Source organism: Mus pahari, chromosome 23 (assembly GCF_900095145.1).
Source record: "Mus pahari chromosome 23, PAHARI_EIJ_v1.1, whole genome shotgun sequence".
Lineage (NCBI taxonomy): Eukaryota > Metazoa > Chordata > Mammalia > Rodentia > Muridae > Mus > Mus pahari.
The window spans coordinates 41,063,447-41,079,676 of record NC_034612.1 but is presented as its reverse complement, the minus strand read 5'-3'; the positions used below and the strand labels follow the sequence as shown (position 1 = coordinate 41,079,676).

At 47.7% G+C, this 16,230-nt stretch overlaps 1 pseudogene; it reads right to left on the bottom strand.

Moving 5' to 3' along the window:
- Nucleotides 1-5,479: 5,479 nt before the first annotated feature.
- On the bottom strand, nucleotides 5,480-11,531 carry LOC110339165 (annotated as a pseudogene).
- Between the last annotated feature and the right edge of the window lie 4,699 nt (nucleotides 11,532-16,230).

Genomic DNA, 16,230 nt, shown 5'->3' with positions numbered 1-16,230 from the left:
TGGCTGTCCTGGAACTCACTCTGTAGACCAAGTTGGCCTTGAACTCAGAAATTCGCCTGCCTCTGCCTCCCAAGTGCTGGGATTAAAGGCATGTGCCACCACGCCCAGCCCACAGGAACATTCTTGAATAAAAAAATTCTCAGAATGCACTGACTGTTAGTCACCTGACCCTCTGGAAAATCCCAGGTAGAGTTCAAATGTGTGTCATGATCTGCCTATGCTTGCTAGCCAATAGATTTAAAGGTCAATATGCTTAGCCAATAAGTTTGAACTATAGCCTTGCTGATGTAACCTGTGCCCCTAAAAAGTATAAAAACTGCTTGTGATAGCCATTGGGGTCGCCTTCTAGTCACTCACCTTGAGGGACTAATTGAAGGTTGACTCCGACATGCCAGAAAAGATCTTGCTTTTACACTGATCTGCATCTCGGTGTTTCACTGGGGGGTTGGGGGATGTGTCTTGAAGTACCACCGACCTGTTGGGGGTCTTACAGAGACTGAAGCAGGATTGTGAGTTTCAGCACAGTCTGGGATACACAGTAAGACCTGTCTCAAAAGCCAAACAGCAGCAGCAGCAACAACAAAAATGAATGAATGAATGAATGAATGAATGAATGAATGAATGAATAGACAAACAAAGCTTTCCCAGAGTCCTTGCCCATCCAGGCTCAGCTAACAGAAGGGAGTCCAGGGCAAACTTACTCAGCCTGCTTCACTGCTCTCTACCTCCTCCTCAGCCATAAACTGGGGTCTTACAGGCACAGGATTGAGAGACAGGAGAGGCCTTGCCTCTGATGAATCTTCATTGTCAACTTGGCTAGATTTAGAATCACATGGGAAACAAACCTCCTGGTGTGTCGGAGAAGATGTTTTCAGGGATAGAAAGAAATGCAATGTATCTTCCGTGTGGTCAGCATCATCCCATGGGCTGGAGTCCTGGACTGAATAAAAAGAATAGGGCAAGCTCAGAGCCAACCTTCATCTTTTGCTTCCTGACCACAGATGCAACATGACCAACTGCCTCACATTCCTGCCAGCGGACCTTCCCTATCATGCCGGACTGTTGCTTCATACTGTGAGCCAGTACTAACCCTTTCTCCCTTAAGTTACCTTTATCGAGTATTTTTGCTACAGCAACAAGGAAAGAAATATATCACCTGGGTCTGGTGAGATGGCTCAGCGGTTAAGGGCACTTACTGCTATTCCGAAGGTCCTGAGTTCAAATCCCAACAACCACATGGTGGCTCACAACCATCCATAATGAGATCTGACGTCCTCTTCTGGTGTGTCTGAAGGCAGCTGCAGTGTACTTGGATACAATAATAAATAAATCTTTAGGCTGGAGCGAACGGAGTCAACCAGAGCAAACGGAGGTCCTGAATTCAAAATTCCCAGCAACCACATGATGGCTTACAACCATCAAGCACAGCTACAGTGTCCTCATATACATTAAATAAATAAATGAATAAATCTTAAAGAAGAAGAGGAGGAGGAGGAGGGGGGAGCACTGAGCCAGGCTAGTGGGCTTTTGGGATGAAGGTGGAAAAGGCAGGGCTTGGGATCACTCCACCTCAGAATTACAGTAGATAAGCCTGGGTGGTCGGTGGTCCGTGAAAAGAGAATATTTTCTCAGGTTTAGCAAGACATTTTGCACTTTTCTCCTGTGTGTGGCATTTTGTTTGCTTGCTTCCTTGGTCAGTTTCATCTGTGTGACAGTGTATCCAGGAGTCTGGAGTCTCAGGGTCACCCTCCACTGTGTGACAGTGTACCCAGGAGTCTGGACTCTCAGGATCACCCTCCACTGTGTGACAGTGTACCCAAGAGTCTGAACTCTCAGGATCACCCTCCACCTGTGTGACAGTGTACCCAGGAGTCTGGACTCTCAGGATCACCCTTCACTGTGTGACAGTGTACCCAGGAGTCTGGACTCTCAGGATCACCCTCCATCTGTGTGACAGTGTACCCAGGAGTCTGGAGTCTCAGGATCACCCTCCATCTGTGTGACAGTGTACCCAGGAGTCCTGAGTCTCAGGACCACCATCCATCTGTGTGACAGTGTACCCAGGAGTCTGGAGTCTCAGGATCACCCTCCATCTGTGTGACAGTGTACCCAGGAGTCTGGACTCTCAGGATCACCCTCCATCTGTGTGACAGTGTACCCAGGAGTCTGGAGTTTCAGGATCACCCTTCACCTGTGTGACAGTGTACCCAGGAGTCTGGAGTCTCAGGATCACCCTCCACTGTGTGACAGTGTACCCAGGAGTCTGAAGTCTCAGGATCACCCTCCACCTGTGTGACAGTGTACCCAGGAGTCTGGAGTCTCAGGATCACCCTCCATCTGTGTGACAGTGTACCCAGGAGTCTGGACTCTCTGGATCACCCTCCATCTGTGTGACAGTGTACCCAGGAGTCTGGAGTTTCAGGATCACCCTCCACTGTGTGACAGTGTACCCAGGAATCCTGGGTCTCAGGACCACCATCCATCTGTGTGACAGTGTACCCAGGAGTCTGGAGTCTCCGGATCACCCTCCATCTGTGTGACAGTGTACCCAGGAGTCTGGAGTCTCAGGATCACCCTTCACCTGTGTGACAGTGTACCCAGGAGTCTGGACTCTCAGGATCACCCTCCACTGTGTGACAGTGTACCCAGGAGTCTGGAGTCTCAGGATCACCCTCTACTGTGTGACAGTGTACCCAGGAGTCTGGAGTCTCAGGATCACCCTCCATCTGTGTGTCAGTGTACCCAGGAGTCTGGAGTCTCAGGACCACACCTTGTAGCTATAGTTGGATTTGTGCGATAGAGACACTGGAAGATCAGGTGCTGGGGACAAGAAAATGAACCCATGTTTTTTCCATTGTCCCTTGCTCAGGCACTGTGTGGCCATGGCTACCTCCTCCTTCAGCCACAGGTCCTGTCAGGTGGCCCCTCTAGGACTCTGGTTCTCACTGGTTTGGTAAGATTTCTTCTTCTCTCATCATTCTCTGTATTAGTTACTTTATCTGTTGTGATAAAGCACAGAGACCAAGGCGACTCACAGAAAGATGGGTTGATGGTTCATCCTGGTGCGGTAGCAGCAGGCAGCAGACATGGCGACTGGAGACACTTAAGGGACACATCATGAACCCCAAGCAGGAGTTGGAGAGGGGGAACTGTGAGTGAAGTGTAGCTTTGAAACCTCAGAGCCATTCCTCAGTGACATACTTCCTTCAGCAAGGCCACATCTCCTAAACCAACCCTAACAGCACCACCAACTGGGGAGCAAATCTTCAAACATATGAACCTATGGGGACATCCTCATTCACCCTGCCATAGCCTCCTGGTGACATTTCCAGGAGAGACTGGACTCTGTCTGGTCTGTTCCCTCAATTCTGCCTTCATGTTTATGATCATCCCTTGATTAGTTAGTTAAACTCTGCTCAGTGGTCTGACCAATTGACCCTAATCGAATAGACAATGCCTGTCTTTATAGTTATATAGCATAAATTGTCAATTTTGTTTTCTGCTAAATTTTAAAAAAGGGGGGGAGGATACATTCACCCTTTAAAAGTAGGAACTTGGGGAGAGGAAAGAAATGTAAATTGAGGGAAAGAAAAAAAATGTCAGCATGGCTCTACAGAGGAGCATCACTGATGGAGTGTATATAAAACTCTCTCTCTGTGTGTGTGTGTGTGTGTGTGTGTGTGTGTGTGTTCTACACCAAAGAATGCCTACTTGTTTTGAAGCCTGTGATGGACAATGCGATGAGGCCCACAACACATTATGGATGACAGACTGCTGTACCCAAAGTTCACTGGTTAAAATGTTAATTTAAAAACATGCACACAACAAACAAACCTTCAAAACGGATACATAAACTTAACAATCCCAGGAACCTGTGTAGTGCATAAACTAGGTAGGAAGTCTCACTGATCAAAGGCAATTGAACCAATCAAAGGCAAATTCCCAGGGCTCAGCAATTAAGAACACTTGTTGCTCTCACAGGGGGCCCAAATTTAATATCTAACATGTATGTGCTGGGTCACAACCACCTGTAAATCCATTTGTAAGGAATTTATTCCCCCTTTTCTGGCCTCCAGTGGCACCAGGCATGGACATGGTACACAGACATACATGCAGGCAAAACACTTGTACACATAAAATAAGAAAATCCGAAAAAATTTTTACTGTTGCCACTCTAGGTAATTGTCTCAATTTAGTTAGCATTTTTCTCTGCTTCTCCCCCCCCCCCAACACATACGGGATACATTGTTTTCTTGGTCCATTTATGTACTCAGACATCAAAAGAAGTTTCTAAAATGAAGCACAGATACAATCAAGTACAACTTTACATGTTTTCCATCTGCGCAGCTTTAATAGCTCAGCCTGGGTGGGTCTTGACATTCATCAGTCCCTGGTTCTGAGGTGTCGCTCACTGTGCTCCCACGGGGGCTGCCCTGCATGTGATGCGGCCCATGCAGCTAGCCACACTGAGCATGGGGGCAGGCTCTATTCTGTAGAGCTGGACACTCAACGCGCACTCACAAACTCAGGGCAAAAATGTATTTAATTCTCTAAGTGCCTTGTTGAAATGAGGCCCAATGGCTTTGATCTTATAATTACAGTAGCCAAGAACATATTTTTAATCTTCTGAATCAAATTTTCTCTGGTGTCACAGGCAGAAAACAGCAATTTCCAGAGAACAAGAAGGAATCATCTGGCTCTGCGGGGGGGAACTAAAGGGTGAGCCTCGGAAGGGAGGGGGGATTGGTGGGGATGACCTCTGGGGGGGGGGAAGGAGGGAGGAATTGGAGAGGATGACCTTGGGGGAGGGAGAGGGAGAGACTGGTGGGAATAACCCTCTGGGGGGAAGGGGGAAGGAGGGAGGAATTGGGGAGGATGACCTTGTGGGGGGATGCGAATTGATGGGGATGACCTCTGGGGGAAAGGGGAAGGAGGGAGGAATTGGAGAGGATGCCCTCTGGGGGAGGGAGAGGGATTGTGGGGATGATCTTCTAGGGGGGAGTAGGGATTGGTTGAGATGACCCTTGAGGGGCTGATAGCCGTTGGTGGCAGGTAGGGATGGGTGAAGGCAATTCTCTGAAATAGGGAGTAGGGATTGATGCGGGTAAGCCTCTGGGCTGTGTGGAGTGATTGGTGGGTTATGAGAATTTTCACTTCAGAGAGATAAATGTTAGAAGAAGACTCCGAGTTGGAATAAAATGTCTTCTCTAAAGCCGTTTCCACAGCGTGTGGTCCACAGTGCTTGGATTCCTTCGGCCAAAGGCACTGATGGCGTTATTTATCTCAACAGGACTCAGAACACAACTCTCTGGCCTTCTTTTCTTCTGAAATGGAACCTATTGGTGTGTGTGTGTGTGTGTGTGTGTGTGTGTGTGTGATCTTTTTGATACAAATCTCTTTAATAGCAAAGATATCAAAAATAACTTTGTGATTTAATAAATATATTTCAAAAGCAGTACGGAGCATTTTGTTGTAATTACTAAGAGAGACTTGAGACTGCTTGTCCCTCTATAGGAACGCTATGCACAGATACAAGATGATTGAAGGCCGCGACAAGAGTCTCAAGAAAGCGGCTATCTCACACTACACTTCGGTTTGAAGACGCCCTTCTGCATGTACTAAATCTCTTTCAACCCACTGCTCAAAATCAAATGGCTCTTTAGACGTGGTCTTCTCAGTACTCAAAGTCTGCACTGAGTATCGTTGGGTCACGTGCTTCTCGATCTTGACGCATTTGTGGGAACAGATAAGGAGCTCTCGTGGAGATCCCGCCTGTGGAGAAGGTCCCTGAGCACCGTCAATGGCAGCTTCAGGTGGGTGCTTTTTGTCACCCGAGGGAGCCAGAATCCTTCAGCCCCTTCAGTGCTCACACACTGACCCTTCCTAATCACATGTTTTTAACTTCTGTTGGGCCCACCCACCACACAGTACAGGTCTGCTCCCCCCCGGGTCTCCGGTAGCTCCCTCTAAGGGACCGCCTCCTCTAAGGGACCATCTCCTCTAAGGGACCGTTTCCTCTCTATCCCCCTTGATTTTTTTTTTTTTATTTAAGAAATAAAAATCCAGATGCTTACGTAGAACCCAGTGTTCTGTATGTTTTTATCGGCTTTTTTGAGAATTTCATACATTCTATTTTAATGATATTACTCCCTCTCCCCTAAACTCCTCCCAGACCCTCTCCACCTCCTGACTAACCAACTTCATGTTCTTTCTCTCTTAAAAGACAGCAAATCAAAAACAAGATAAAACCAAAAAAACACACACACACAAACATGCGTATATGTATATGTATATGTATATGTATATGTATATGTATATGTATATGTATATGTATATGTATATGTATATGTATATGTATATGTATATGTATATGTATCCACACACACACAAACCTTTAAGTCTGATTTGTGTTGGACATCTAGCTACTCCTGGGCATAGGGCCTGCCCTGGAGTGTGGTTGATATACTCAATGTCACTCTACAGGAGAAAACTAATTTCCCAGAAGCTGTCATTTGCAAGTAGCTTCTTGTCTGGAATGGAACTTGGTGCCCCATTCTCCTTCCTCACACTTGGATTCTGTCTGGTTTGAATGTGCCCAGGTCTTGTGGGAGCTGTTGACACTGTGGGTTCGTATGTGCATTAGCCCAGTCATATCTGGAAGATTCTGTTTCCCTGGAGTCATCCGCCACCTGTGGCTCTTACCATCTACCCACCTCCTCTTCCACACAGTTCCCTGAGCTGCAGGAACGGGTGTGATACCCATATCCTATTCAGGGCTGAGGACCACACAGTATTTGACAGGCAGGTGCAGAGACCTATAGGAGAGGAAGGCGAGGTCAAAAGAATGCATAAACCTCACTACCTGATGGAAGGAGGGAAATACAAGAACAGCACTGCCATGTGCTGTGGAGGGAGAGGGGGAAGAGGATGGAGGGAAGGAGGGAGAGAGGGAGGGAGGAGGGACATGAGGGAGGGAGGGACAGGAGAGAGGGAAGGAGGGAGGGAGAGAGGGAGGAAGAACAGGAGGGAGAGAAGGAGGGAGAAAGGGGGAGAGAAGGAGGGAGGGAGGATGGAAAGGAGGGAGGGAGGGAGAAAGAAGAAGGAGAAAGGGAGAAAAGGAAGAGAGAGGGAGGGATGGACAGGAGGGAGGGAGAAGAAAGAGGGAGGGAGGGAGGGAGGAAGGGAGGGAGGGAGGGGAGAGGTGAAGAGAAGTAGGGAGGGAAGAGGGGGGACAGGAGAGAGAAACTACACATGGGAGAGGAAGAGTTTGCACTCCCAGTCACAGCTCAAAGTCCTGCATGCACTTTTTCATATAGCAAGGCTTAGATCATCCATATTTCAACACATCTCATATCTAAGTGTGTAGCACAAACACCGAATTATACACATTTAGATTTTAAAGATTCTTTAATTTTTTAATGTGTGTGTGTGTGTGTGTGTGTGTGTGTGTGTGTGTTCGAGAGTGCAGTGACCACAGAGGATATAAAAAGGCTTCAGATTGTCCTGGAACTGGAGTTACACGGGATTGGGATTGTGACCCACCCAACAGGGATGCTAGGAACTGAGCCTGGGTTCTCTAGAAGAGCAGGAAGTGCTCCTAACCAGCTCTCCAGCCCAAAATTCTAAAAATGCAACGCTTACCGCTGAATAATAATAAATATTATCCAATGTTTATTTTATCAGAGAAATGACCTCCAAGTGCACCTATAATCATCTGATGAGCTGGAAATAAATGATTGCTGGAGAGAGAGAGAGAGAGAGAGAGAGAGAGAGAGAGAATGAGGAAGAGAGGCGGAGCTTAGAAGGAGGATATCCTGTGAACCACTAATGTGTTCTCAGTGTAGACCTACTGGATATTCATTTGCAAAAGCAATTAAATCTGCACACAGAGCTTATGCTTAAATGTCAAGTATAAAACTGTAAAACTTAAGCCAGGCGTGGTGGCGCACGCCTTTAATCCCAGCACTTGGGAGGCAGAGACAGGCAGATTTCTGAGTTCGAGGCCCGCCTGGTCTACAAAGTGAGTTGTTCCAGGACAGCCAGGGCTACACAGAGAAACCCTGTCTCGATGAAAAAAAGAAAAAAGAAAATTTCTCCCTACAAGCAAAATTGTAAGGTGGGACTATAAAGTGCAATTTCCAGGCTTACAAGTGAGACAGGAGAGCTGATAGGGTTAAAAACCAGAGATGCCAAGGGTACATGACATGCCTAGATCCTCAGCATACTTCACCAGGTACCTTAATAGTCTTTTTAAGACACCTCTTGAAACAGGGACCAAAATCTCCATGCAGACAGGTTTGGTTGAGATTTGGTCACCTGCGTCAAAACACTTGACTTTTAGCCAATAAGAAGCACAAACCAGGCCTCGGGGAGTGTTGGACTCTTTTTCTTTTCCCGTGTTCCCTTCATTTTCCTGTCTTTCCGTCTTGGCTGAATATGCCATTAAAGAACTTTACATTAACCAACAAACGTTCAGGGAGCCTGTGAGGGTCTGACCTAGGCCCTCCTCATATATGTTATTGCTGGGTAGCTTGGCCTTCTTGTGGGTCTCCTAACAGTGGGAATGAGGGCTATCTCTAACTCTATTGCCTGCTTTTGGGGCCCTTTTCCTCCTACTGGGTAGCCTAGTCCAGCATTGATGTGAAGGTTTGTCCCTGGTCTTGCTGTATCTTGTTATGCCAAATGTGGTTGACATCTGTCCTAGTGAGGGCTTTATTGTCATGAAGGGACATCACGACCATGGCAACTCTCATAAAGGACAACATTTAATTGGAACTAGCTTGCAGTTTCAGAGGTTTAGTCCATTTTCATCATGGTAGGAGACCCAAGGTGGATTTTCAGCACCCATGTTGGGTAGCTCGCAGTAGCCTGCAACTCCAGGTCCTCCCACACACTCTTCTGGACTCCGAGAGTACCAGAGCGCACGCTGTGAGCTATGGTAGCCCAGCAGACTAATCTGGCTCATGGCTTCCTGGGCCCCAGGACCCAGCTTGAACCCAGAGCTCCTGCCATGTGGGCAAGCTCAGGGAAGCTTCAGTCAATGCCAAGTGCCTGGGTACTGGCAGAGCTCCACCCGCTGTAGCATTCGGTGAAGACGCTACTGCTGCCTTTGGTGGAGTCTCTCAGTGCAACTCTCCAGCTTATGAGACAAATAACGGAAAAGATGAGGACCTGTAACATTATTGATTGAACAAGGTGTCTCAGCAATTGGCAAAAGGCAGTTTGAGAATTATATGGCCCTGGCTTTTGAGCAGCTTCATGACTGCCAAGAATGGCTCTCATTCTGGGATCTTTCCAACTGTGAGGACCTCACCATGGAGACCAAAAGAGGCTGGGTCGGCCATGGAACCCCCCCCCCCCCTTCCATTCCCTGAAGCCTTTCCTCCCTCCCCTTCCTGGAGATCAGAGGTCAAAGGACTTCTGTTGTCGTGCATAGAGGGGGAAAAACAGTGTATGTTTTTTTGGACCTAAGAAACTTTCTCAGGACCCCTGAACTAACCACAGCTCAAGCTCATAGCCGCCTCTTCAGTTTGCATCTCTTCCTGCTGAGACCTTACTGCAGGCTGCCCCCCACCCCACCCCCGCCCCCAGGTGTGAGGCTCTGCCCTCCGTATCCAACGGGCCACGGAGTTCTGGGGATTCTTCCATTTGTGTCTTACTTCCAACACTCAGGCCTCCCCTGCCTTCTATCTGGGACTTTGGCCAACACATCTTAGCGCCATCTTCTCTTTATCCAGGCCTTATCCTGTGGCCAAATTTGTCTCTTTGAAGCATCCTTCTGTGTCTGTGAGTTTGTGTTAGGACCTGGTGTTTTGCTATGTCACCCACAAGCTCCCTGTCTTCCTTCCAAATCCATCAAGCAAGCCTCTAATTTGACATCTAAATCACAGCTTTTTTTTTTTTTTTTTAAGATTGATTTATTATATGTAGGTATGCTGTAACTTTTTTAGACACACAGAGGAGGGCATCAGATCTCATTATGAACGGTTGTGAGCCACCATGTGGTTGCTGGGATTTGAACTCGGGACCTTTGGAAGAGCAGTCAGTGCTCTTAACCGCTGAGCCATCTCTCCAACCCTAAATCATACCTCTTATCTGGGTCTGCTCTCCCTTAGCTAGATTTTAATGGCAGAACAAGCAGTTGTGGGTTCTCTAGAAAGCTACACATAAAGTGGGCTCCAGACCATAAGCTCCCCTGGGGCCCTGACAGCTTTCCTCTGCTTCTCTGAGGCTGTAAGAAACCTCACAGGCAGGCAGGCAGGCAGACAGGCAGGCAGGCAGGCAGAGCTCTGCTGCGTGCTAATGAGGATGGATCCAATGTGAAATTACAGAACGAATCAGGCAAGACAAGGCTGCTGGCCGTATTGATTGCTGGTCGCCTCTCCGTGTTCACTCGTTTTTTAGTGGAGCTGTAATGGCTCTGCATAAGATTGCTACCACTTTTTTCTCCCCACACACCGATGTTTACTTAAGCCTAACCTTTCTAATAGATGCGCACCTCGCAAGCTCCTTTCTACTTCTTTGTTCTGTCCACCGTCTCCTCCCACGGCCAATGGCAGTGTGTTCCCTGCCAGCAGCCTTACTGTTACATAATTCTTTCATTGGCTTCAATTTTCCCCAACCCTAGCTTATTAGCTATGACATGTGCTGTACAGGCTGAAGACCTGTATTATCTTTTAAAAATGTATATTATGTGATGTTATAATAAAGATCTATCTGCCATCCATTCTAAAGACTTTACTTCTACACAAGTAGCTTGAATATAAGATGAATAAATCAAGCAAATTCCAGTTTAATGGCTGCATTTTAACTAATTACCATTCTAGTAAAGGCGCTGATCTCCCATCCAGCATTCACTTTATTAATATGAACAGATGAGCACAGATGCCTGTATACACCTTTTTATCTCGATGGGCAAACCCTTGTGCCATGAAAACAGACCAAATGAGGCCCTTGGCTTCATCCCACCGATACCTGAATTAGCAAGCCCGGGTGTTCCCGAGGTTTGTAGCCACAAGAGAGTGTGCCCTTCTGCCATGCGATGAGGTGAGAGTGAGAGAAGAAGAGAGAGAGAGAGAGAGAGAGAGAGAGAGAGAGAGAGAGAGAGAGAGGACTCGTGTGAACCTTCCCTCCAGGTAATCTGAATTAGTCCACCTTTGACGGGCGGTGGAGTTCAGAGCGTGTCGTGCCTTACTAGACTTAGGTAAATGTACCAGCAGCACCCAGTTTCATACACCTCAATTTCAGGCGGTTGGAACCAGGAAGGCATTGGGGCTTCTCTTGCAGAGGGCGAGGGACCACGTCTGTGCACATGCCATGCTGGGCTTGCTCAACGTTCTGGCTGCAGCCCCCTCGAGCCCCGGAGCACATGGCACAGTGTCTGGATATGAGCCGCAAACTCATCTTAATCCCCCTGGCCCAGCTCAACGATCCAGCTCCCTTCAGCAGTCTCTCTGCCCTCCGCACCACATTTGTCGGTTATTTGTTGGAAAGCGCTTCTGTTGTTCTTCCTCTTGCCGCGTCGTGCCCATGACTGTTTGGCATCCACCTAAGCTCTGCTGTGTTGTATCAGCTATGCTCTTTTCTGAGTCCCTTCGTGTGCATTTATTAACATCTATCTCTCCTGCCCAAGTACAAGGACAGTGTGTTGTCACTCGCAAAAGGCGACTGCTCCTAAACGCATAACCGCGGCTCACTGGTCCGTGAACTTGTATTACTTAAAAACATTTCCAACCTCGTCTTTTACCCGTGAACTCCCTGACCTCCTCTTCAGAGTGCATCAGGGTTCCCAGACGCCACCTTTGGACTTTGTGATGAGTCATCTCTCTGTGTCTTGCTTGCATGGGGAGTGGGGGGAGTAATTGTTGTGTTATAAAAAGATAAAGAGAGAAGGGATATGGTCTATGGGGTGTGGTGAGGTGTGGGGGAAGGGGATGCCTCAGCGGGCCCATGCTAAGACATCCCTTCCCCGTGAGGGACCAGCGACACCGAGAATAGAGTTTATCTGGGACATGGGGAGAGGAGTTAAGAGGGTAGTAGAGGGAGAGAGAGAGAGAGAGAGAGAGAGAGAGAGAGAGAGAGAGAGAGAGGTGGAGGCCAGCCATGAGCACGTGGGGAGAGATGGGGAAGGGAATGGGGAAAGATGGGGAAAGGGGTGAGGAGACAGAGCAGGAGCAAGAAGGGAAGAGCAGGAGAGAGGAGGGGGCGAGCAGCCCCTTTTATAGTGGGTCAGGCCTACCCGGCTGTTGCCAGGTAACTGTGGGGCGGAGTTTAGACAGACAGCTTACAGTAGTGAGGAGGGAGAAAGAGGCTGAGTGACTGAACCAGCCTTTTGTTTAAGCTCACTGATTGGTTGCTGGCCTGATTCTCTCCGTGTCCCCTTCGACTATGGAGGGCTTCAAAGATACCACCTTGTACCAATCTCTTGCCTCTTTAATCCCTCCTCTGTTCACTGGATCACCGAGCAGCTTTGAGTTGTACTGGGTGGCAGTAAACTGTGGGAGACACTCAGGTTTCGTTTTGTAGCCTGCTTGGTTGAAGGCAATGTCTACATCCTCCTTTTGGAGGACAGTAGTTCCCAGGATTCTCCTGGAGCATCCCTCACCCTACATTTTGAAGACTCCAAAGGATTTTGATTAGGTAAATTAGGCTTGTAGATATTTACTCTTTTTGACATTTGAACCCAAGATCTTTTCAAGTAGTTATTTGTTGGGCCGCCTCTGTGGTCACGTAAAGGAGTAGCCATAAGAACGGGGTAGAAGCTACTCGTGGACCCAACAATACAGCCTTCCTCTCCCCACACTTAGACACTACCAGGCTGGATGAAACCATGTCAGCAACATACATCAACACTGCGTCCCAGGAAGGACACTTCCCCGAGGGAGCCTAGCATCACGGTACACTCCCACATCAGGAGCACCGGCAGTTGGTTTGACATGATTGACTCTATTCTGATGTAGGCTGCCCCTTTATGCAGCCTTACTTGCTTGGGGGAGGGGGCGCTCAGGCATCAGTCCTATTGAACAACCCCCACCCCCCGAGGGTTTATTTCATATCCGACACAACCCATCAGCCCGTGTAACATTTAAGAGCCCTGTTGACAGCAAAGGAGACATGACACACGACTCTCCGGCATCTCACATGGCTCTGTCTGTCATTAGCTAGAAGAATAACTGACTGAGTAGCCAGTTTGGATAGCATCCCTGACACAGTTTGGTACACTCTGCGAGACACAGTTTCCATGCTAAATCAGCCGTCTGTCATGCTCTGTCCTCCCTGAGATGGGTGGGTGTTCCAGGAGCAGGCATAGGAGCAGGGATTTCCTCACTCGCCTTGGGTCCCCTGCACCTATAGCTCTCTGAGTGAGCCGTGTCTGGCACTTAAAGGAGCCACACCTACTGGTGGACATGAGAAGAAACACAGTAAACGTTCAACACTATGCCACCGAGACTTTGTGGGTCCCGTAGGCCAACACACCAGACATGAAAACAGGATCACGTTTTTTGACAGAGGCAAAACAGACCCTAGTCAGAAGAAGGGGATCAAGTTGCTGTTATAAATAGAGGCAAGAAGCAATGTGTCTGGCATCTAAGTGAGCCACTTGGGCATCTCCAATTTCCTGTCTTTGCCAATTGGTCAGTAAATGGGCAAGTCCATGTCCTGGTTAGGATTTTGGCAACTTGACATAAGCCAGAGTTATCTGAAAAGAGGAACCTCACTTGAGAAAATGCCTTCCTCCGATTGGCCATAAGCAGGTCCATAGGGTATTTTTCTTGGCTAATTATTAATGGGGGAAGGCCCAGCACTCTATAAGCAGTGCATCCCTGGGCAGGTGGGTCTGGGACATATAAGAAAGCAAACTGAACAAGCCATGGGGTGCAAGCCAGCAAGCAGCACCCCTCCATGGCCTCTGCTTCAGTTCCTGCCTTCGGGTTTCTGCCTTGAGTTTCTTCGCTGATGACGTCCTTCACTGATCGATTCTGATGCATGAGCCAGATAAAGCCTTTGCTCCCCAGGTTGCTTCTGGTCAGGGTCCTTACCACAGAAATAGACACTCTATTAGGATAGTGCAACATCCATGGCCCAAGAAGCAAATACAAGTGAGGACTGGTATCCCCTGGGTGAAGGTCTGGGTTGTTCCTGCATATGCCTGTTGGCACAGCTGAAGTGCCAGGTGAGGCTCAGGGTAGGTAGAAAGGAAACAGAGGAAGGAGGGAATGAGAAAATTGTAGCAGCAGGAACTGTGATCCTCCATGATATTCAGACTCACCAGAGTCCTAAGGGACAGAATTCCAGGACCTGTGTGAAGACAAAGGCTCCAAGAAAATCAAGCTATAGACAGCTGTAGAGCGCTAGCCATTAAAATCCCCTAGCCAGGGATGGAAGGACATTCACTCAGATTGCTAGAAATGTGGTTCGATAATACTGAGTAGCTGTCATAACCCTTAAGAATGACTTTGGCGGGGCTGATGAAATGTCTCAGCTGGAAACAGAGTTTGTTGTCAAGCCTAATAACCTAAGTTCGATTCCTGGGATCTGTGTAGTGGAAGGAGAGAACTTACTTCTGAAAGTTGTTCTCTGATTTCCACACACACCATCACACACACACACATACACACCACATAGACACACATATACAAACATATATACACATACCATACACACACATAGACACACATACAGATACACAATATAGACACACATATACAAATATATATATATATGTATATATATATATATATATATATATATCTTACAACACACACACACACACACACACACACACACACACACACACACATTCTTCAGCTGGAAAATACTGGTTTGCTCACAATCATGTCTCTTTTCTGAAACAGTTCAAATCTCATGACAGGTCCACATAGGGGATAAGCCAATGGCCAGCCAGTTTCAGATTCCCACGTGGGCTTGGGTGACATAACTGCTGTTAGATTCCTCCCTCTTTCTGCTCTGCTCCCTTCCCTCCCACCACAGAGGCCTGCCCTAAACTTTCTGACTCCTGCATACTTGACTCAGTGTCCCCAGGAGTCCAAATTGCATCCCAGCCCGAGGGGCCAGCTGCAGCCCCACACTGCCAGGCATTGCTCATCCCAGCCTGGGAGGCATTTGAGCCCCACCCCACCCCCGAGAGTCTGAGACACCCACTGACCTTAGAAGTCACTAGCTAACACTCACTGGACACTTTCTACAGACGGTGCTTCTACCACAGGCTTAAAAGGTTTCTTTCCGGAGCTGGAGAGATGGCTTGGCGGTTAAGAGCACTGGCCGCTCTTGCACGGGACCTGAGTCCACTTCCCAGCACCCACAGGGTGTCTCAAAACTGTCCTTAACCAGTTTCATAGGATCTGACACACTTGCCTGGCCTTTATGGGCACTGTATGGATAGGGTGCACATATATACATGCTGGAGGACAAAAAGCATCCATACACATAAAAATAAATGAATAAACACTAAAGGTTTCACTAACAAATATGATGTGAGTGAGGAAGAAGTTGACAAAGGCGACCCAGGAGCTTCTCACTGAAGTTTTACTGTGAATAAGCCTCACTTTTTCTTGGACAGTTGAGAGGGCATGGAATTCTGGGGGATACTAAGATAAGAGGAATTTACAAAGTAACTCTCAAGACTATACTTTCAGGGATCATTTCTATAGTCCGTTACAAAGTAACTCTGCATAGCCTGGACTAGCCTTAAACTCACTCTGTAGTGCAGGCTGGCCTCGAAACTGGGGTTGGTTTTCCTTCCCAGTCTCCTGAGTAGCTGGGACAATGGTCATGCAGCACCACACCTGGCTTTTCCCTGATTCTGATTTATGTAAAACACATTGAATTCTGAGTGCTGCTAATACTAGAAGGTTAAGTCATCGGCTCCTTTCCTCCTTCCCTCCCTCTGGTTTTTTTCCCCCTTAGTGAGATAAAAATTTTATTTTAAGCGACCCACTGAAAGAAGTTAAAAATTAATTTGGAGAAATGACTACGGAATTCCAGGAATTAGTGAAGCTCGACAAGTCACACTGGGTGACCTTTCTGGCTTTTCCAGCAGACGGTCCAGATGGCGAGGTTTTCCAGGGCCGTGCTTTGCGGGATGTCTGCTTGATTGTTTTTTTCAAATTTGGAAAGAGGAGAAGACACATATTTGTTAAAACAATAAAACCCCAACATCTTCAACTAAAAGCAAGACTTGACCTTGCTGTGAGAACTAGTCACTTCATA